Source organism: Martes martes, assembly GCF_963455335.1.
Source record: "Martes martes genome assembly, chromosome: 9".
Classification (NCBI taxonomy): domain Eukaryota; kingdom Metazoa; phylum Chordata; class Mammalia; order Carnivora; family Mustelidae; genus Martes; species Martes martes.
Genome location: NC_137896.1, coordinates 34326479 through 34345661, shown reverse-complemented (window position 1 = coordinate 34345661; position 19183 = coordinate 34326479).

Sequence of the window (19183 nt, the reverse complement as noted above, 5' to 3'; positions counted from 1 at the left end):
GCACAACTCCCTGAGTTAAGGAGAGAAGGAAAATTTAGAACATGCTTTTATTTTTTACTTTTCATTTAAAGGATGGACATCTGTGACTATGAAGTTTAGAGACCCTTTCCTCCGTACTTAGAGTATTTATTCTTTTGGTCTCCTTAGGTGGCAAGAATGAGTCAATATCATCAAAATGAAATGGGGAGTGCTTGAGGAAAATGCGTCTAAGTAAATTAAAGCCGTAAATGTCCAACCTGATGGTAATACCTTGACTTGGAATACATAATGTGCGAAGCAGAAACGCTGCTGATAGAAGCAATAGAGTTGATGGCAAGTTTATTGATAGTATTGGTCTTAGAATAAGATTTTTGTGTTCCTCTGGGAAGGGGTGAAGATTGGTTATACTAGGTGCCTGCAACTTGGAATTTTGTTAATAAATGTGAGTTTTAATTGCAGGCATTGAAAACACAGTTTGGCATCTCCTCTCCTTTGCTTCAACGCTGCAGGTGTGAGAGGCAGGTGTTCCTGGGCGTGGTACCATCTTGGTGATGAGACAGCTGAGTTTGGGCTCTGACTCCTCTGTTCTTAACTCTCTGATCTTGGGCAAGCTATTTAACTTCGTGAAGCCTCGGCTTCCTTCCCTGTTAAACAATCCTGGGGACAGAGAGATTTACCTAAATGGGTGGGTGTGTGGATGACTCCTAAACTACCAGAAAAATGGTGGTGACCTTCAGAAGAGGAACGAAAATGGATATTTATTTAACCTTCACTGTGTGCCCATTAACACTGTGTGTTAATGCTAGTCAGCCCCAAACAAGTGATCTAACTCTCCAACTGTTTGCTTCCTAGGGCTGCCATAACAAATTGCCAAAAACCAGGGAGCTCAAAACAAAATTTATTCTCTCACTGTTTTGGAGGCTGGAGCTCCATAATCAGGGTGCAGACAAGGCCATGTTCCCACTGAAGCTTCTTGGGGAGGACCCTCTTTTGCCCTTTTCCAGCCTGTGGTGGCCCCAGGTGTACCTTGGCTTGTGGCAACATAGCTCCCAATTCCTGCGTCCATCTTCACATGGCAAAGTACCCCCTCTTTTTTTTTTTTTTTTTTTTTTTTAATTTGGCAGACAGAGATCACAAGTAAGCAGAAAGACAGGTAGAGAGAGAGAGAGAGGAGGAAGCAGGCTCCCCGCAGAGCAGAGAGCCCAATGTGGGGCTCGATCCCAGGACCCTGGGATCATGACCTGAGGTAAAGTCAGAGGCTTTAACCCACTGAGCCACCCAAGTTTCCCCTTCTTATAGGGACACCATTCATATTGAATTTAGGGTCCATTGCAATTCAGTATGACCTCCTCTTGATTATATCAGCAAAGATCCTGTTTCCAAATAAGGTCACATTTATAGGTTCTGGTTAGGCATGAATAATATTTGGAGGACGCTATGTGTCAACATGCCTGTGATCTGTGTTTAATGACCTGATTATTTCAGCATAAGACTAGAAGGTAGAGTATTATGGTTTTGGAAAAGATTTTCAAGGTTATTTAATCCAGCTAACATATTTGACATTTCCCAACCATGGTAAGGAAGAGCAGTATTTAGAGGTACTAGACAAATACCACTTATCTGAAAACCCAGCTGCTCCAGGATCTCAGTCTTCTACAGGTGACCTACCTGACACACTCTGTCCCAATGGCATTCGTTAATGTTGCCTCTTTTCTTTTTGCTACCCCACTGACTACAATGCAACTAAGCAGCAGAAAATCAAATTGAATGAGAAAAATGACAAGAGCAACAGATACACCCCAATCTTAACACCTTTCTAATCTTTCTTATCTTGGTGAATAACACCACCGTCCATGGTGTTTCTTTAGCCAGACCTGAGAATTGTCTTTGACACCTCCATCCCGTGCCCTCTATATCCCAAATCATCACAAAGTTACATAAATTTTGTCTTCTACATATATCTCTAGATAGATTCTTCTTTCCATCCCTACCACCACACTATCAAACCTCAAGTCATCATCTCTCTCTTGGATCACTAGCATAACTTTCTAGGAAGACCCCTGGCTCCTTGCTTGGCCCCTCCAATCATTCTTCGAGAACAGATAGGATTGTGTCAGTTCCTTGCATAAAATGCATTCACATACTTAGGATGGGGTCCAGAGACTGTCTGAGCCTTGGATATACTTAGCCAGCCTTATCTTGGGCATCCCCTCTTATTGCTGTTAACATTGACCTCATGTCTGTTGACTATCCCAAGCACTATCCCTATACCTTGCCAGGGCAAACTGTACTCATCCTTTGGGCCTCCTTGGTCTCTCTTCCCCAGCAGCCCCATTCTCCTTATCACCCTTCTAATTTTCTTCCATAGCCATGAGGCACTTACCTTAATTTGTAATTTCCTATTTATTTCTTTGGATATTTAATTTCTGTAAACTCTAATAGCCATTTGTTTTGTGTCTTGCATGTAGAAGATGCTCGGTATTGGCAAATGAGTGAAGGAATGAATATTCTTATAGCATTTTCCTGTGCCAACTTAAAGATCTGATTTTTTAGAAACTTTTTTTTTTTTTACTAACTTGTATAAAAAGAGCAATTGAGAAACTCATTCTGATTTCAAAAGAGGAGTATTCTTGGCTTTAACAAATGCATCTTCTAAGAATTGGTTTTAAGCAAGCGGTTTAGAATTGAGTCAAAATGTTTTCTAACAACTGATGTTTTTGTAAAACACATCAGTCAACAAACACTTCACAGATATCTATTGGACATTTATATTTGCCATGCTAGGCCTTAGGGGGACAATGGAGCACTAGACTTTTAGCCTTCTAGGGATTAATAGTAAATAATAATGCATAGTAATAACATTTATTCAGCTTCTGTCATATGCCAGCTTCTCCTCAGTTCCTATCCCTACTCATTACTACAGATAGGCTTTCTGTCTTTCCGATAACACAGAACCCAAATCAGATGCATGATAAATACCCCATGAATTAATAATTAGTGGATACTATTATCCTGATCTTTGAAAATAGGAAAATTGGACTTATTTGTGGAAAAAGGAATCTGCTCATACACAGACGAACATGCATTTGTTTTTTTTAATATATCCAGGTGAGCCCTGTTCTACTTTAAAAATCATCCTGCCTGTTGTCTCTGGGGTTAAATAAGAGACCGCTGTTCATACACGAGCAAGTTCCTGGTATGTTTCTTGGTCTTCCACAGTAATCATAATTCTTAATCGGCAGCTAAATTTTTTCATTTGTCTATTTAAATCAAGTGAGAAGTGACTGAATGGCTCATTCAGCACACTTCTGGGTAGTTTTGAAAAAAGCAAAACTGAGTACCCTGCGGAAAAGAATGTGGTTCAATGCAGGACTACAAGGCTACATTTTGGGTTTCTAGGATGGCTGCAATTTCATGTAATCTTATTTCATGAAAAGTGCTTTTTTTTTTTTTAAATAAACATTTAATGCATATGTTTAAGTAAAACTTTTCACCTAAGTAGCAAAAAAAAAAAAAAAAACAGACCTCATGTCTTGATTATGTGTAGAAGTGATAAATACACAACTGAGTCAACTAAAACTTGAAGAAACTAAGAGCTATTTTGGTGAGATGGTTAGTTACAAAATTCATGTTTAAGAATCAGTGGTGGGGCACCTGGATGGCTCAGTGGGTTAAGCCTCTGCCTTCCGCTCAGGTCATGATCTCAAGGTCCTGGGATCGAGCCCCGCTTTGGGCTCTCTGCTCAGCGGAGAGCCTGCTTCCCCCTCTATCTCTGCCTGCTGCTCTGCCTGCTTGTGATCTCTTTCTCTGTGTCAAATAAATAAATAAAATCTTTAAAAGAAAATTTTAAAAAAATCAATGGCTACCCCGAAATACTGATCTTCACTGACTACAAAATACAATAGAGAAGGATTTTGTTCATAAATCCACAAAAATGTAAATTTAAGAAACATAGGAAATGTATGGAAAATACTTGGGAATAATAAGAAACATCTAAAGACTTGTTTAGAAAGCTGTAAAATTTTACTCATACACATAAAATAAGAAATGAACAAATGAAAACATGCTATTCTTAGGGTAGAAAGATTTTATGAAATAGTTACTTTTCTACAATCAATCATACAGTTTTATTGCTTGGGGATTTGGGGAAACTTGATGAAATGATTCTAACATCAAGCCACAAGAATTACTACAGGACTAGAGTCGAGAAGATTTTGCTAAAGAATGTATCTGGCGGTGGGTTGCCCTTACAGAAATAAAAATCTGGTCATTGAGCGTCACTGTAGACGTGTAGTTCTGGTAAAGGAATCAATAGATAGCTCACTGGAATAGAGTAGTCTGGAAACAGACTCAGGTAGTTTTAGGAAACAGAAGTGTGATGGATAAAGCGTTCTGAAACAGGGGGAAGTATTTGACAAAACGAAGGCACTACACCAATAAGTAGAAAACCATCAACTAAGAACCTCTGTTTGCACAATTCACTAAATTACAGATATATTGGAAAGTTGATCTCCCAGGTGAGAAACAAAGCTAGAAGAAAATACTTAACAATTTATGCAAAGAATGGCAGAGCAAAAGATCGCTTTGAGTATATTTTAAACTTTCATATGCAAAAATATACAGTTTAGAGCAGAAAATAATCATGGAGAAAAATATTAACAGCAAGCATGACAGAACAGTTAATAGAATAATTGCACTGATATCAGTAACTAGAAAATAACACCCCAATAGAATTGTCTAATCTGAAGAAATGATTTGAAAGGATGAAATAAAAAGGCTAATTCACATATTTAATAAATATCTTTACTATTAACCACAGAAATGCAAATTAAAACAAAAATGTGATGCCATGTTTCATGTATTAAACAAGCAATATATAGTCATATATGTGTGTATATATATATGTATTTGTATATATATAAATATAAATACTCAGTACCAGGAGGGATGCAGTGACATTTTCATTACTGCTGGTGGGAGAATTACGTGCTACAGCCTTCCTGGAGGACAGTTTTAAAAGCATTTGACAAATATTTTTGAAGTTCAAATTATTTGACACAGTCATTTCTCTGGTTTTTAATTTTAGTCTCTGCTGAGGAATTCATTGCAGGCAAAAGGAATAAAGAAATTACCCTTTAAAACTAAAAATTGGGGGGCTGGTTGAAGATATTTGAAGGTCCCAAGATAATAGACAATTACGGAGTATTAAAAGTGATCCTTTCAAAGCTTATGTAGTGATGTGGAACAACTTCAGTTTGTGTTTGTTTTTTTTTTTTTTTTTAAAGATTTTATTTATTTATTTGACAGAGAGATCACAAGTAGGCAGAGAGAGAGATGGGAAGCAGGCTCCTTGCTGAACAGAGAGCCCGATGCAGGGTTCGATCCCAGGAGCCTGAGACCATGACCTGAGCCGAAGGCAGAGGCTTAACCTGCTGAGCCACCCAGACACCCCAACTTTAGTTTCAAGTGGAAATAAGCCAGTGCACAATGATGTGTGTTTTGTGAGATGGAAATATCCTATAGGTATGTAAAAGCTGGAACAAAAAGTTAGTTTGTGTCTAGATGGTAGAATTATGGCTTTGCTTTTCTTTTTTTATACCTTTCCGAATTAAAAAAAAGTCAATAGCATTGTCTTGTAAATAAAAAAAAAACATTATTTTACAAATATGGTAGTGATACACACTCAGGTTATAATTATTCATTTATGTAACACATTCATTGATTATCTCTGTGTCAGGAGCTCTGCCAAGTGTATCAGCAATGACTCTTAGTTTGCATGCAAATGAAAGAAACTGTCTAACTTGAGCAAAAAGAATTTACTAGAAGGTTATCAGATAGCTAAGAGAATTGCCAGGAATGGGGGTGGGGTGAATGGCAAAAACAAAAAACAAAAAACAGGCTTGGAAGCAAACCAGAACCTAGTTAGCTCCAGGCTCTAAATATCAGGAACTTAGAGAAACAGGCTCCAGCCAGGAATAGGGCTGCTCAGGGCTGGGCCACAGTCTGGGGTAGTTATACCTGGACTCAACCTCCCCTGCAGGGTCCCCCCGCCCCAACTCAGCCTCTGGGCATCCAGGAGGGAAGGGCACCTCAATTAGCAGGCCCACTGCCCCCTTTACTAACAAAGAAACAGGAAAGATGGGTGATAACCAAAACCAAACCAACACGTAAAAGACAATTAAAATGCCCATAACTCCAGGACTTAGAGGCCAGCAGGGTTGAATAGCAGCCTGACTTCCTCCTCCTCCTCAGAGAACATCTGAGATGTAGATGGACAGCTACGACGACATTCATGATGCTGTGTACGTGTGGTGCTCCCTCACCCAGGAGACACTGTTTTCTCCTGGAGTCAGCAGGGACATGTCCTGCAGATGGCTTTTCAGACTCCATCTTTGGGTATGGGCGGGATTTTTGAGGGGAGGCCCCATTCTCCAGTGAGATAAGAACCAGTGGGAAGGATTATCCGAACCAGTTTCACAGAAGCGAGAGGTATCGTTTGGAAATAGATGGGGCGCCAGCGCAAGTCTAAGCCTTGTTTCTATTCTGACTTACATTTAGCAAGTCCTGTAGTAATGTTTTTGAAGTTGTCCACCATGAATCCTGTGGTCTCAGTTCAAATAGCTTGGTGTGTGATCCCAAACATCCATAGGTAAGTTGGTATTCTTCCCATAGTTCTTGTCATAAATAGGAAATGTCTGTGGCTATCTGGGTAATTTCATGCTCAGGTTCATGTTGCTTTTGTAATTATTTATAAACTTTTCCCTGAGGAAAGACTTGCAAATGGAAGGGAAAAAGGGAAATTGTTCTTCATTTGCACTAAAAACAGGACCGAGAAAATCTTAAATTACTGGGAGAGGCCCCCACCCTAGACACTGCCCTGCAGAGAACTCAGATGCTCTGTCCCCCAACCTCTGTGTACCTGCACAGACACCCCCAACCCCGCCCTGTACCAAAGTGCCCATGTGCCCCTTGGCCCCCTCTGCACTCCGCTGGGCTTACCCAGGTCTTGGATTTCCCTGCTCAAAAGGCTTCTGGGCCCGAGGGTGGCTGAGCAGAGACTGTTCATGGGAGGTGTGGCTGGAGCTCGGACAGGTGGAAATTAATAGTCCACACACACGGGCTGGAGGTTAGGGTGGAGAGAGCAAGGAGACCGGGCAGGAGGCTGGCACTCCTTACTTGGCTGGGTTCTGGAATTCAAGAAATTGGAATTTAAACTCAGCTTCTAGGTTGCTATGAAGGCATGCTTGTCAGGCTAGGCAGATAGAACATATTTAATAAGTTTTAGCTTGATTTATCATATGAAAATGTATAATAATTAAGACTCCATTTATGCTTTTGTAATTAATACAGTCTTCCCTGAGGAAAGACTTTCAAAGGGAAGGGAAGTGTTAGGCTTGGGCCTGCTCAGTTAAGTCTTTTAGAAAGATGATACTCAGTTGTACACACACACACACACACACACGCGCGTGCACATTAATTAGCTACTGGTGCAACAATACAGAGCAGGAGAAAAGTGGGTTGCACTCCTGCGATTATAGCTAACATACGAACAAGATGCATTAAATCCTCATCCCAGTACTTTACCTGTATATCTTAATCTTCAGAAAGGCTCTATAAAATAGGTCATACAAGTTAGGTGGGATAGTGAAGAGAAGTCAAACTCTGGCTCATCGAAATCCAATGTCAGTAGATAAGAAAAGTTTTGTTTGGAGTCCTTGAACCTTCAATAATGTACAAATCACTGGATTAATCAACCCACTCTGACTCTCCAATCCTCTGATTCAGCATTTCTGTTCATGCAAATTTCCCCATGAAAAGGGAAAGTAAATGCATCGATGTCCTCGCTGTGTTCAGTGTTAGGATTAACCGAATGATCAAAAGTAAAAATCAATATCTGGTTGTTTATAGGAGAAACACATTTGGTTGACATTTTAAAACAGATGTCAGGAGAGTCCCTTTGCCAGTTTTCCAAGGAATTGCCACTTACGTCATTGGAGATGAAGGTAAATTAGCAATGGAGAGTACCTTTCTTTTTCCTATAAAGCACTGGTTCCTAACCCCAAGCCTCCATTTCCCCCACTGTCCAACTGAATCAAGAGGACTTTATCCAAGCGTTGGTTCCGTCACTCTTTTAATAACAAGTTCTAGAAGGAGGGAGGGAGGAGGGGCATGAGCTCACTCACACCTTCAGTCCCAAATATAAATTCTGTGACAGAGTCAACAATTGTTAGCTTCACTTTTCAAACTTAAGGTGGACATACTATTTAAGAAACTCTTGAACTAAAAAAAAAAAAAAAGAAGAAGAAACTCTTGAACTGTTTTCTGATGGAACTTGACCCCTTTGCATCTGAGGATGATCATCTGAGTCATGCAAATAGATATTTGTATAACACACTGATTTACAAAGTAAGTTGTTCTGAAGTGTCATCTGAGCTGCCCACCTGCCTAATTTAGTTGTACTGCAATTTACTGACCCGGGAAAAGAACTTCCTAGCAGTGAAGACTAGAAAACTTCATTTGTTTAAAAGATTCTTCCCCCAAAGTAGAGACAGTTGCTACGTGGGTATGATTTAATCTCTAAAAATATAAACAGTGATGGGGGGGTGGTGGTTAAAGTAAAAAAAAAAAAAAAGTCTTAAACTGATGTAGAGTTTTCTTGATGTCTAGGTTTCAGAGACATGGAAATAAATAATAAAAGGAAATTTCTAATAGTATTTGAGTAACAGCCATTCATGACTTGAGTTAAATAGTAGTGTTAGTGTGTTTTACCCCCTCCTATCCAAGGAGTCCTTAAATCTCAACTTTTTTGCATATGCCCTTCCCTGTCCCACTGCCACTTGCCATAGCATCTGTTAGACCTTGTGTCAGCCTCTTTATCTTTTCTGCCTTCATTCCCACCTCAAAACAAAACAAAAACATTAGATCATCTGATATCACCATCCCACTGAAAACTTCCTACCCAACTACCACTCCCCTGTCCTACCCTTCATCCCCCCGCCCCCCAAAATCTTCTCATACCTGGTTTTGGGTTGCCCCTCTCAAAATAGTCATCACACTGTTTTGTAGATGTTTTCTTACTTGGTTCCCTTCTTCTTCTTCTTTTTCTTCTTTTTTTTTTTAAGATTTTATTTATTTGACAGATCACAAGTGAGGCAGGTGGGTGGGGGGAGCAGGCTTCCCGCTAAGCAGAGAGCCCAATGCGGGGCTTGACCCCAGGACCCTGGGATCATGACCTGAGCCAGAGTCAGAGGCTCAACCCACTGAGCCACCCAGGTGCCCCCCTTCTTGTACTAGACCGAGAACTCTTCTAAAGCAGGTAACTTGTCTCTTGGTGTCTATATCCTCAGCATCAAGCTTTATGCATATGTATGTCAGGTCTTTAATAAATGTGGGAGGAAAAAATGTTTGTGGATAAATGCATGTTACCAGGCTAAATAATGAGTCTAAGAAGCAAAAGAGTAATGTAATGGTTTAAAATTATGGAATGGGACCTAGAAATGGTCTAATCCATTTCCTTAATACTAGCATGGAGTTTTTTTTTCTTCTACTTTCTATAAATGAAAAACATGTGGAAGGAAAGATTGATGCTCTGTTTCTGGTTAGAGACAAATTCTAATAGTGGATATGGGTATAAACTAGACCTTCTAAATACATTGAAAAAGTAATGAAGCAAACCATAAGTGAAAAGCCAGCTGTCCAGGAATAGAGTAAATAAACTGAGCTTCTGGGACGCCTGGGTGGCTCAGTTGGTTAAGTGGCTTCCTTCGGCTTGGGTCATGATCCCAGGGTCTTGGGATTGAGTCCCACATTGGACTCCTTGCTCAGCAGGGAACCTGCTTCTCCCTTTTCCTGCTCTGCCTCTACTCCCTCTGCTTGTGCTCTCTCTCTCTCTCTCTGACAAATAAATTTTTGAAAGATTTTATTTATTTATTTGAGAGAGAGCATTAGTGGGGAGAAGGTCAGGGGGAGAAGCAGACTCCCCATGGAGCTGGGAGCCCGATGCGGGACTCAATCCTAGGACTCTGGTATCATGTCACCTGAGCCGAAGACAGTCGCTTAACCAACTGAGCCACCCAGGTGTCCCAATAAATAAGATCTTAAAAAATAAATAAATAAATAAACTGAGCTTCTTAAAAAAATATTACAAATAGTTATTTGATTACTAGATGCAACTTACACTTCTCTGATGTCTTAAACCTGGTATGAATGTGCATGGTCGATGATGCTTGAATATTAGTTCATATTTTATATGGAAAGCTGGGGTTTTATTCACTTCTGCTCTGGTCTTTGGTACCACGTGTTTCCATAGTAACAGATGCACTAAAAAATGAGAAAAACCAGGAAGACTGGGGAGGGAAATGAATCAAAGTTAAGTGGTTCGAGTAAGGGGTTCCCCAATATGGGACCGGGGTCTCTTCAAGCTTCTGGTCATAGATATTTGTGGCAGGATGCCCAGAGAGAGACTATTCTAGGGTGATAACTGGAAGGGATTTTAAAGACCGTATATAGATACACTGTAACAGCAATTACTTGGTTGACTTCAGCTTGGATTCCTGTGGCGGGTACCTGCATTGCAACATTAGCATTCTACACCAGTTGAAAGAAACACTCAACACCCAGAGCCCACTAACAACTAGGAATCAGGGAACACGACTGGAGACTTTCACTATCTGTGAAATATAGTTGCGCTGTCCTTTGAAAGCTGGAAAGTGTGGGAGAACACTGTGAATTAGGTACTAAACACTTGACAATGCCATTTTAAAGCAGAGCCTTGTGGTCTGGATACATTCTTTTTGGCACACATGGTGTGAAATTTCCCCTAAAAATTCAGGTTTCTTCTCTTTTAAAAGAAAACTGGTATATACACAAGTACAAAATCTGGCAGTGTGAGGTTTTCATATGGCACCTGTTCACTGTAGCTGAGAAGCTGTCTTCATCATAGACAGGTAATGGAGTCTTCACTCTGTCACAGTTTCCATCACTCCCTCAGGGATCCCATCAGGCCATTTTAATTGTTTAAGTTGCTGTCTTGTCCCTTGAAGTCTTTTGAATTTGTCATCTTTGGATTACAGGAGAGGATTGGTTTATGGTTTTGAGTCATTATTATACAATGTTCCTTCTTAATCTCATTTCCTGAAAATATAAGCCTATTTGTTTAATAATTTAAATATAAGGCAAATGAGATTTCAGAAAGATATATTTTTACAGTTCCATCCTAAGGAAAAAAAAATATTGAGTTAAGCCTTCTTAATATTTGCTGGGAATATTTGCATAGTTAAGCTTCAGCAACTCAACTTCAATATTTTTGCAATACGGGGTAATTATTAAAAACTTCCTCTGTGTTCCATTTGAATTAAGCCAAAATAGAAAAGGAAATCCTGTGGTCTTGAGCTTGCTGGAGGTAGGGATTATCAAAACTCAGAAGGATGCTATCATATTTCATGTGATACTATCATCTGGAAAATATAAAACATTCAGAATGCAAATATGCCCACAGAAGTGAAGGAGAACCTTATAAATGATATGCACTCTATAGAATAGCTGGGAGAAGCTCAAAATCAATATTGGAATCACCCCGGGCAACTGAGAATAATGATATCACTGTACCTTACTAAAAAGTAATGAAAAACGAATGAGATAGAAAATTCCAGAGTTGTCCCTAGAGTTACCATTTGCTTGAGATAGGAGCATAAGAGAAGACTATAGAAAGGGGCTTCCCAGTTCTTTTCAGACCTCAGCTTGATTTTACTTATTTGTTTGCTTATTTGAGAGAGAGAGCAGGAGCAAGGGGAAGGGCAGAGGAAGGAGAAGCAGACTCCCTGCTGAGTGGGAAACCTGACTCGGGGCTCGGTCCTGGGACCCTGGGATCATGACATGAGCCAAAGGCAGATGCTTAACCGACTGAGCCACCCAGGTGGCCCCTTCAGCTTGATTTTAAACACAGACCACTGCCTGCCTGTCAGAGGCGGTTTTCTTTCCTAGGCAAACCGGATTGTGCAAAGACCGTCGATGTCCCTATAAAACAAAAACTTCCCAAGTTAATCACTTAACTGGTAGGATTAAAAAAAAAACAAAAAAGTAATTGGATCTTTTAGGGTGGTGCCTGCTTTCTTCTGCTTTTTTGGTTTTTGGGTTTTTGTTTTGTTTTTGGACAGGCTTGATAAAAAGGATTAAAGGATAAAAATTTAAAAATAGGATAAAAGTAGATACGACAGTGACCATTCCTAACTAGTCATTCATTTATCCCATAGACATGAGTTCAGTACTGCTGTGTTGACTGGGGTGGTACTTCAGTGAATGTAGATAAAAATCCCTCCCTTGTGGGGAGAGACAGTAAACAATAAATGAAGAAACAGATAGAATGTTGGAAGGTGATCGGTGCTTTGAAAAAAAGAGTGCTATCAAGGGGTTAGGAAGTGAGTGGGATGGTGGCAGGAAAGGGTGCAGTTTTAAATGGGTGTGGGGGAGGGGAGTCAGGATAGGCCTTGTTGAGAAGGTGACATTGAAGAAGAGGAGGGAACTACTCATGCAGATCTGCCTTGTGAGGCATATGGGAGAACATCCCAGCAGAGAAAACCCAGTGCGCAGGCCCCAAGGTACAATGCCTGGCTTGTGGGAGGAAGTTTGGGGAGAACCAGTGTGGCTGGAACAAAGTGAAGGAGGGGTCAGAGTCAGCAGGGCACCTTAGCCTTTTCTCTGAGCAAGATGGGGAGCCACGGGAGAGATTTGAGCAGAGGACAGAATCTGACCTATTTTACCAGGAGTCTCTCTGGCTTCCCTGCTGAGAAGGCACAAGTATGAAAGTGGGGAGACTGATCAGGGGAACATTTTGATAATTCAGATAAGAGAGATGGTGGCGTGACCAGACTTAGAGCTGCGGAAGTGGTGAGTTATGACCCGGTTCTTACACATTTTGCAGGTAGGGGTTCTTCAGGATTCGGTATGGGTTATGAGAGGAAGAGAAGAGTCAAGGAAGACTCCAACGTTTTTGACCTGAGCACCTGGAAGAATGAAGTTGCCTTCACCTAAGGAAGGGAGGACTGTGGGAGGAGGAGATTTCTGGGGGGTCAATTAGGAGTTTAGCATAAACAGTGGACATCTACTTCTGGTGGAAATGTTGAGTAGTTTGTGAGTCTGGGGTTAAAGAGAAAAGTCTGGGCTGGAGGTAGAGATGATGACCTCACCAAAGCAAGCGAGTTTAGATAGAGAAGGAATCCAAGGGTTGAATCCTGGATAGAAGAGCTGGGTAGAAGGTGGGTAGAAGAGGTGGCTAGAATCCTTGGGTAGAAGTGGTGGATCCAGTAGAACCAGCAGAGCCAGCTGCTCTAGGATCTACCCAATCATGGACCTGGTGGTTGACAGGCTACTCTTTAGGGTGATGGGGCTGAATGGGTCAGGTGACCCTGATTCTCCACAGGCTACTCTCAGCCTGTTCCCCTGCACCTGAGCAGGGATCCAAGAGAAGGGAGGTACACAGGCATCTTAAGGCCCAGACTGGGAGAAGGTACATGGTCACTGTAGGCACATTCTCTTGGTCAGAGCAGATTTCAAGGCCTGCCCAGATTTAAGGGGTCAGGAAGTGGACGCTACTTAAAGTTGCTGCACAGTCACATTGCATAGGCCTTGGATGCAGAGGTGGAGGCTGTGGCCATTTTGCAGTGTATTCCAATTTGCATATGATTGGCCTCTTGCAAAGACCCTCAAAAATTTTCATTTGGAAATAGAATTTTAAGTTTTGGGTCAAATGTTAGCCTCATTCTTGAGCTGCTGAGCGCCCTGTTACTGCTGCCCTGCTAACTTCCCAGATTTTTCTTGGTGAAAATAGTTTTTCATGCAGTTCCATGTTGACAGAATTTGAACCACAGCTCTGGCTCCTGGGGTTTTAATAATTTCTGAGATGAAGTTATGGTACATAGTAGGTGCTCAAGAAGCTATTTATGTGGCTATAAAAAGACAAGCTATACTATAGAGTTAGAATGATGGTGTTTACCATAACAGATCATCTGAGCATTTATTACTTGCTAGATATTGTTGTATGCATTACGTGCCCTATCTTATTTAATGCTTCCAGTGGGCTTATAAATGAGGTGCTCTCATTATCCTCATTTTATGACTAGTGACTGGCAGAGTCCCCATCTAGGAGCAGATCTTCCTTGCTTTATTAAAACTATTCTCCTGCAAGCGTAAAAGATGAAGTTAGAAAGTACTTTCTTAAGTTCTAAAACCCAATTCCTCCGACCTCCTCTGTTTTAGATTGGGTCCCCATATCCCTCCCGAAACATACCTTGAGTCAAGGAGTCAGGAACAAGTAGTTTATTTGGAACGTTCCAGGAACACCATTAGAAGAGAAGGGGAAGTAACATAAGGAAGGAAAAGTTACCAGAATTGGAATTTACTACCGGTGGAACTGGAAATGGTGTATAACTCACGCTTCAGAATGATTCCATCCAAAAAGGAAGAGCTGAGATATTTATACACGAACTTCCATCTGGAAATGGTTGAAGACTGTACCCAGGGGATGTTAATTCAGCTGTATTTCCAACCTTAGGTGGTTTGGAAAAAACTCCTAGGAACACAGATACAGGCCATTGGAAGTCAGGAGGCATATGGATGGCATTAAAAGGGCTTGATATGTCCATACCTGGTTTTTCCTTAGCATGTGGCTGCAGAACTTCAGAGGTCAGTGTATTTTTGTTTTTTAGTTTTTGTTGTTGTTTTTATTTTTGAAAATGCTATCTTTTGCTAGCCAATGATGAGTATATTAACTGGACGATCTAATAGCATAGACAAAGACACTGCATGTACAATGGAAAAGAACACTGACCCAGAGGTAAGTTGCTCTCATAGTCATGGTCATTCCAATTGAATGCAGTCATATAACTGTCAGTACTGACTTGGGGTCTTAGGTAATTAAACATGCAGTGGTTAAATGTACTGGATACTGAAAAATGGGACAGAAGTAAGGCTACAATTGACCTTGTGACAAAACAGGATAAAATATTCCCCAGGAGTAAATCATTTACCCATGTAATGCAATTGCATTCTTGTCGGGCGCTGGTGGACCAGTTGGTAAGCCATCTCCTCCAAGGCATTAATGGAACTCTGTGTCCCAAATAAGGTATTTCATGCCATGATCATTTTTTAGCAGCAGATAACACGAAAGCAGGGAAACATTGGAGAAAATATAATAAAAGTTGTATCTATTGGCAGGAATAATAAAAATGGTCTTGAGTCTGGGCCTTGCTAGAAACCCCAAACCAAAAATAGTTTCACATAGAGAAAGAAGGGGGTGTAACACATATGCGAGGGCAGAGAGACAAGGCTTAGTCATATTTATATATGGGTATACAGTAAACGTTGGTATATTTTAACGGGGTGTTGAAATGTACTTAATAGGCAGTTAGCAGCCTGTAGTGGGGTTTCAGAAAATAACCCAGATGGTTCCCTTGATGAAACTTTTCAGTTGAAGTGGTTTGGGATTGTAGGGAAAGTGTTTTAAAATTGGCCCTCTGCCTCAAACAGTGTGGCACAAGAAAGGGATCCAAAGCTGATGAGGTGGTAACAGTGATCACCAGTAGGATATTCAGGCTTAGCAGGTCCCAAATCATTGCACCTTCAAAATAATGTCTGTTAAGCCTTGGATTTGAGGTATGGTTTTAAGAAACTCATCCTCATTGGTATAGCAAGGAGCCCTCTAGGTTTCTTTCTCACACCAGATAGCACCTTGCATGCTAGAGCTTCCCACCAGGAATGACAGAAGCATGTAGAGTCCGTCCCTAATTTCTGGGGTGCCTAAAGGGGTAAGGAGGAGGAAGCTGAAGAGAGCTATCAGAGCCAGAGGCAGAGTGGTCCTCGGTGGCTTTGGACCATCTTCGGTTGCTCGAAGTGCAGAAACCCTGAGGGTTTCAGTTTTGCCCTTCCCTTTTCAGAACTTCAGGGCTCGCCATTCAGTTCCTTTATATTCAGGACCTCTGTGTTGTAAAAATTCAGGGGCACCATTCACCTCTGGTCTGTGAATGGCGCCTCCTGGTGGTGTAGTCCGCAGCCTGAATGGGCCTCTTGCCGAGACAACACTTACAATGTGCTTGGTTTGGTCCAAACTTGGTCGGGTGGATCACCATGCTTTGTAATCATGTGTTTCCTGTTTCCTTTCCCTCTTGCTCCTGGTGGACTGGAAGAAGCTTGAGGGAAGAAGCTAGACTTTAGCTATTCCTAATCAAGCCTCTCACGTGACACCCTGTGTGTTGGGTTGCTCAATTCGTCTTTATAGAACACATGAATGAGGATAATGCTCTGACTTGGGAGGCTTGATGAGGTGTTAGGTCCCGTGTGAATTGTTTGTTTGGTTCAAGGAACATCAACAGACAAAACACCCTGTTGGATATTTTCAAGATCTGGTCATTGATATAGTGGTGAGGTGAACCCAGAGGACCCCTGGAGGAGTGGCCAGGAGGACTGTTCTCCTAGAAGAGGAGTAAAGGACAGGATGGGGTAGTTTCAGGGAAGCTTGGTGGTGGGAAGCTGAACGTTCTTGTTTGGAGCCATCTCTATTTATCTTCAAAGATGGAGGCAAAGTGACTCACTCAGTTAGAGGTGGAAGGTTGTGGCAGTCTCCACAATGGTGATGGCAGTTTCAAGGAGAGTGGAGAAAGTATGCACTGGTCCTTGCAGAAATTCAGAGAGACTTAGTTGCTAAGAGACCGTAGCATTTCCATGTCTTTCTATCAATTTCTATTAATGAAACCATGGCTGCGAGTGAAAACTCTAAGTACACATTTTCTTTGTATCTACCAAAAAAAAAAAAATGAGTTTGGCCCATTTAATTAGAATCTAAAATAAAAGCAGAGAGGCTTTGGGCACATAGGGGAAATTTGAATTTTGTCAAATGCATTTAAAGAAAATAAGCATTACTTCTACTGATTTCTGACTATTGATTCATTTTCATGAAAGGTGGTATTAAGAGGAGGAAATAAGAATGGACTCCCTGTAGGCTGAACTTTTGCAGCCTGATGCTATGAGAAGCCCAGACTGAGAGTCTTCAACTCAATTCTTTTGCTTGAAAAAGACTCAACTCAAAGAGGTGTAGCTCACAGTGTACCAAGTGAAGTAGGTCTCTACTGACCTGAATAGTTGAAATGTCCAGGGATACATCTGGATCAGGAGCTTAGAAGTATTATCATGGTGCCATTTCTTACCATCTCCCAGCTTTGTATGTTTCTGGATGGGCTTCATTCTCAAGCAGGTTCTCCCATTTTTTTTTCTGGCAAGATGGTCCCCTCCAACTCTAGGTTTAGAGCCTACTAATGCTAAAATCCAGAATGCCCAAGAATTCCAGCAAAAGTCTCAGAATTGGATTTCAGTGTTAATTCTCTGGGGGTCACATGAAAGTGCTTCTTCCTAGTCTCATTACTTGGGAATGTATTACCCTCTGACCCCACCTGAGCCCAAACCTGTCCCCAGAGTCAGAAGTCAGAGTGGAGTTCCTATCTCCTGAACCACCTGGACCATGAGTGTGTGTGTGGGGTGGGGGGCGGGGAGTGTAGAGAGATTCACAAGGAGTATCAGGATGTTATCAGAAGCAGGAACAATGGATGTCATCATGAAAAAAATTTTTTCCTTAGAATGGATAAAATTAAAATTGACCATTGCGGTTCTATTCCCTACAAAGTTTTCTGGCTCTGTGAAATTTCTCTGGTCACATGATTTTCGCAGCTCTAATTTATTGGACTAATTGTATTTAAAAATTTGTTTTTCCTGGAAATGAATTAGCTTCCAAAAACACTATACATAGATTCTTTTTCCTCATCCTCTTGTGATCTTCGCTTTTTATCTTTGTGTCCTAATTTTGCCATTGTACTGCTGCTTCTATTTTGGAACCTTGGTAAGAAATAGATTTGTGTGCATATACTGATTTAGTATGAAATTAAAATGAAAAGTCATTTGCATATTCAGAACCTATCTTAATGGGAAGAAAATCAGTGATAATTGCAACCTGTTTCTCAGGGAAATGAACGTATGTGGGTTAGTGGGAACATAATGTCCCACCAAACTATCATGGAATGTATGCACCCGAGCCCTCAACCTCTCCTGGTATTTTCTCTTTGGTTTTATCATGCAGAATGTATTTTCTCTCCATGATTTAATGATTGGGTATCACAATGCCCTGCATAGTTTTGTGTTTTGTTAGGTCTGTTCAACTTTTGCACAGGACAAATTGGAAAGCACCTTTAATAAACTACTCTTGCTATTATTTAATTGAAATGTCCAGCACCCTTGTATTATTTCTACAGTCCTCCTGCTAACCTACAATCTATTTTAACATTGTACACCTACTATTATCTTGGCTTTGGATGTCTGTGAATTCTTGAGAAAATGGCAAACTTAGAACCCCATCTGACGACTGCCTTCAGCCGCACTGAAACCATGTTTTCAGTCTTTTCCTTGGAACGTTATCAGTAAATACTTTATGATAAATTCATCCATCATTCAAGGGTGAAACATCAGTGGCCTTTGGAACATCAGGTCTGTGAGCATCTTTAGGTTATATTCACTTTCCCTGACATGGTTAGTGTTTATGGTTCTTGCAGATTGTCCGTCTTCTATAAAACTCTGCTCTGTGAGCTGCTATTTCCAGGTTGATGGATTGGCAGTTCCAGATCCCTCGCTTTCCCTTCCTCTGACCTCCTTTTGGGTTGCCTTCTTGAAAAATCTGCATGTCCTTCTACTTTGTCCTCCAGAAAAGAGAAGATTGAGATCCTTCTGGGGGGGGTGGTGTGGGGAGTGAAATTCTTCCCCTGGGACAATTTTCCTCCAGCCCAAAGAGCAGAAAGAACATTGAGTAGAAAACTGTTTGAAGGCATTATTCATTCTGAATTTGCATTTCTTCCTATTTTTGTTTTTCTTTTCAAAAAGATTTTGTAGTCTTCAATTTTCACAACAGAAGCAGTTGAGTATTTGTTTTGGAAATGGCAGCTGAATTTTTCTGTGACAAAGGTAAGCTGCTGACCCCAGCTGCTCTGTGACCCAGTGGGGAGGAAGGTCCTGCTGCTTGAGTCTGGTTGTGTCTGGCCCTCACCTGGTTCAACCTCATTAATTCAGAACTGACAATTGGGGAATTTGATGTAAGTCATAGGGGCCAACCTGCTGTGTGACTCGTACTAGCCATGACCGTTAACTAAGCAAAACCTCATTATTACAAAGGCAC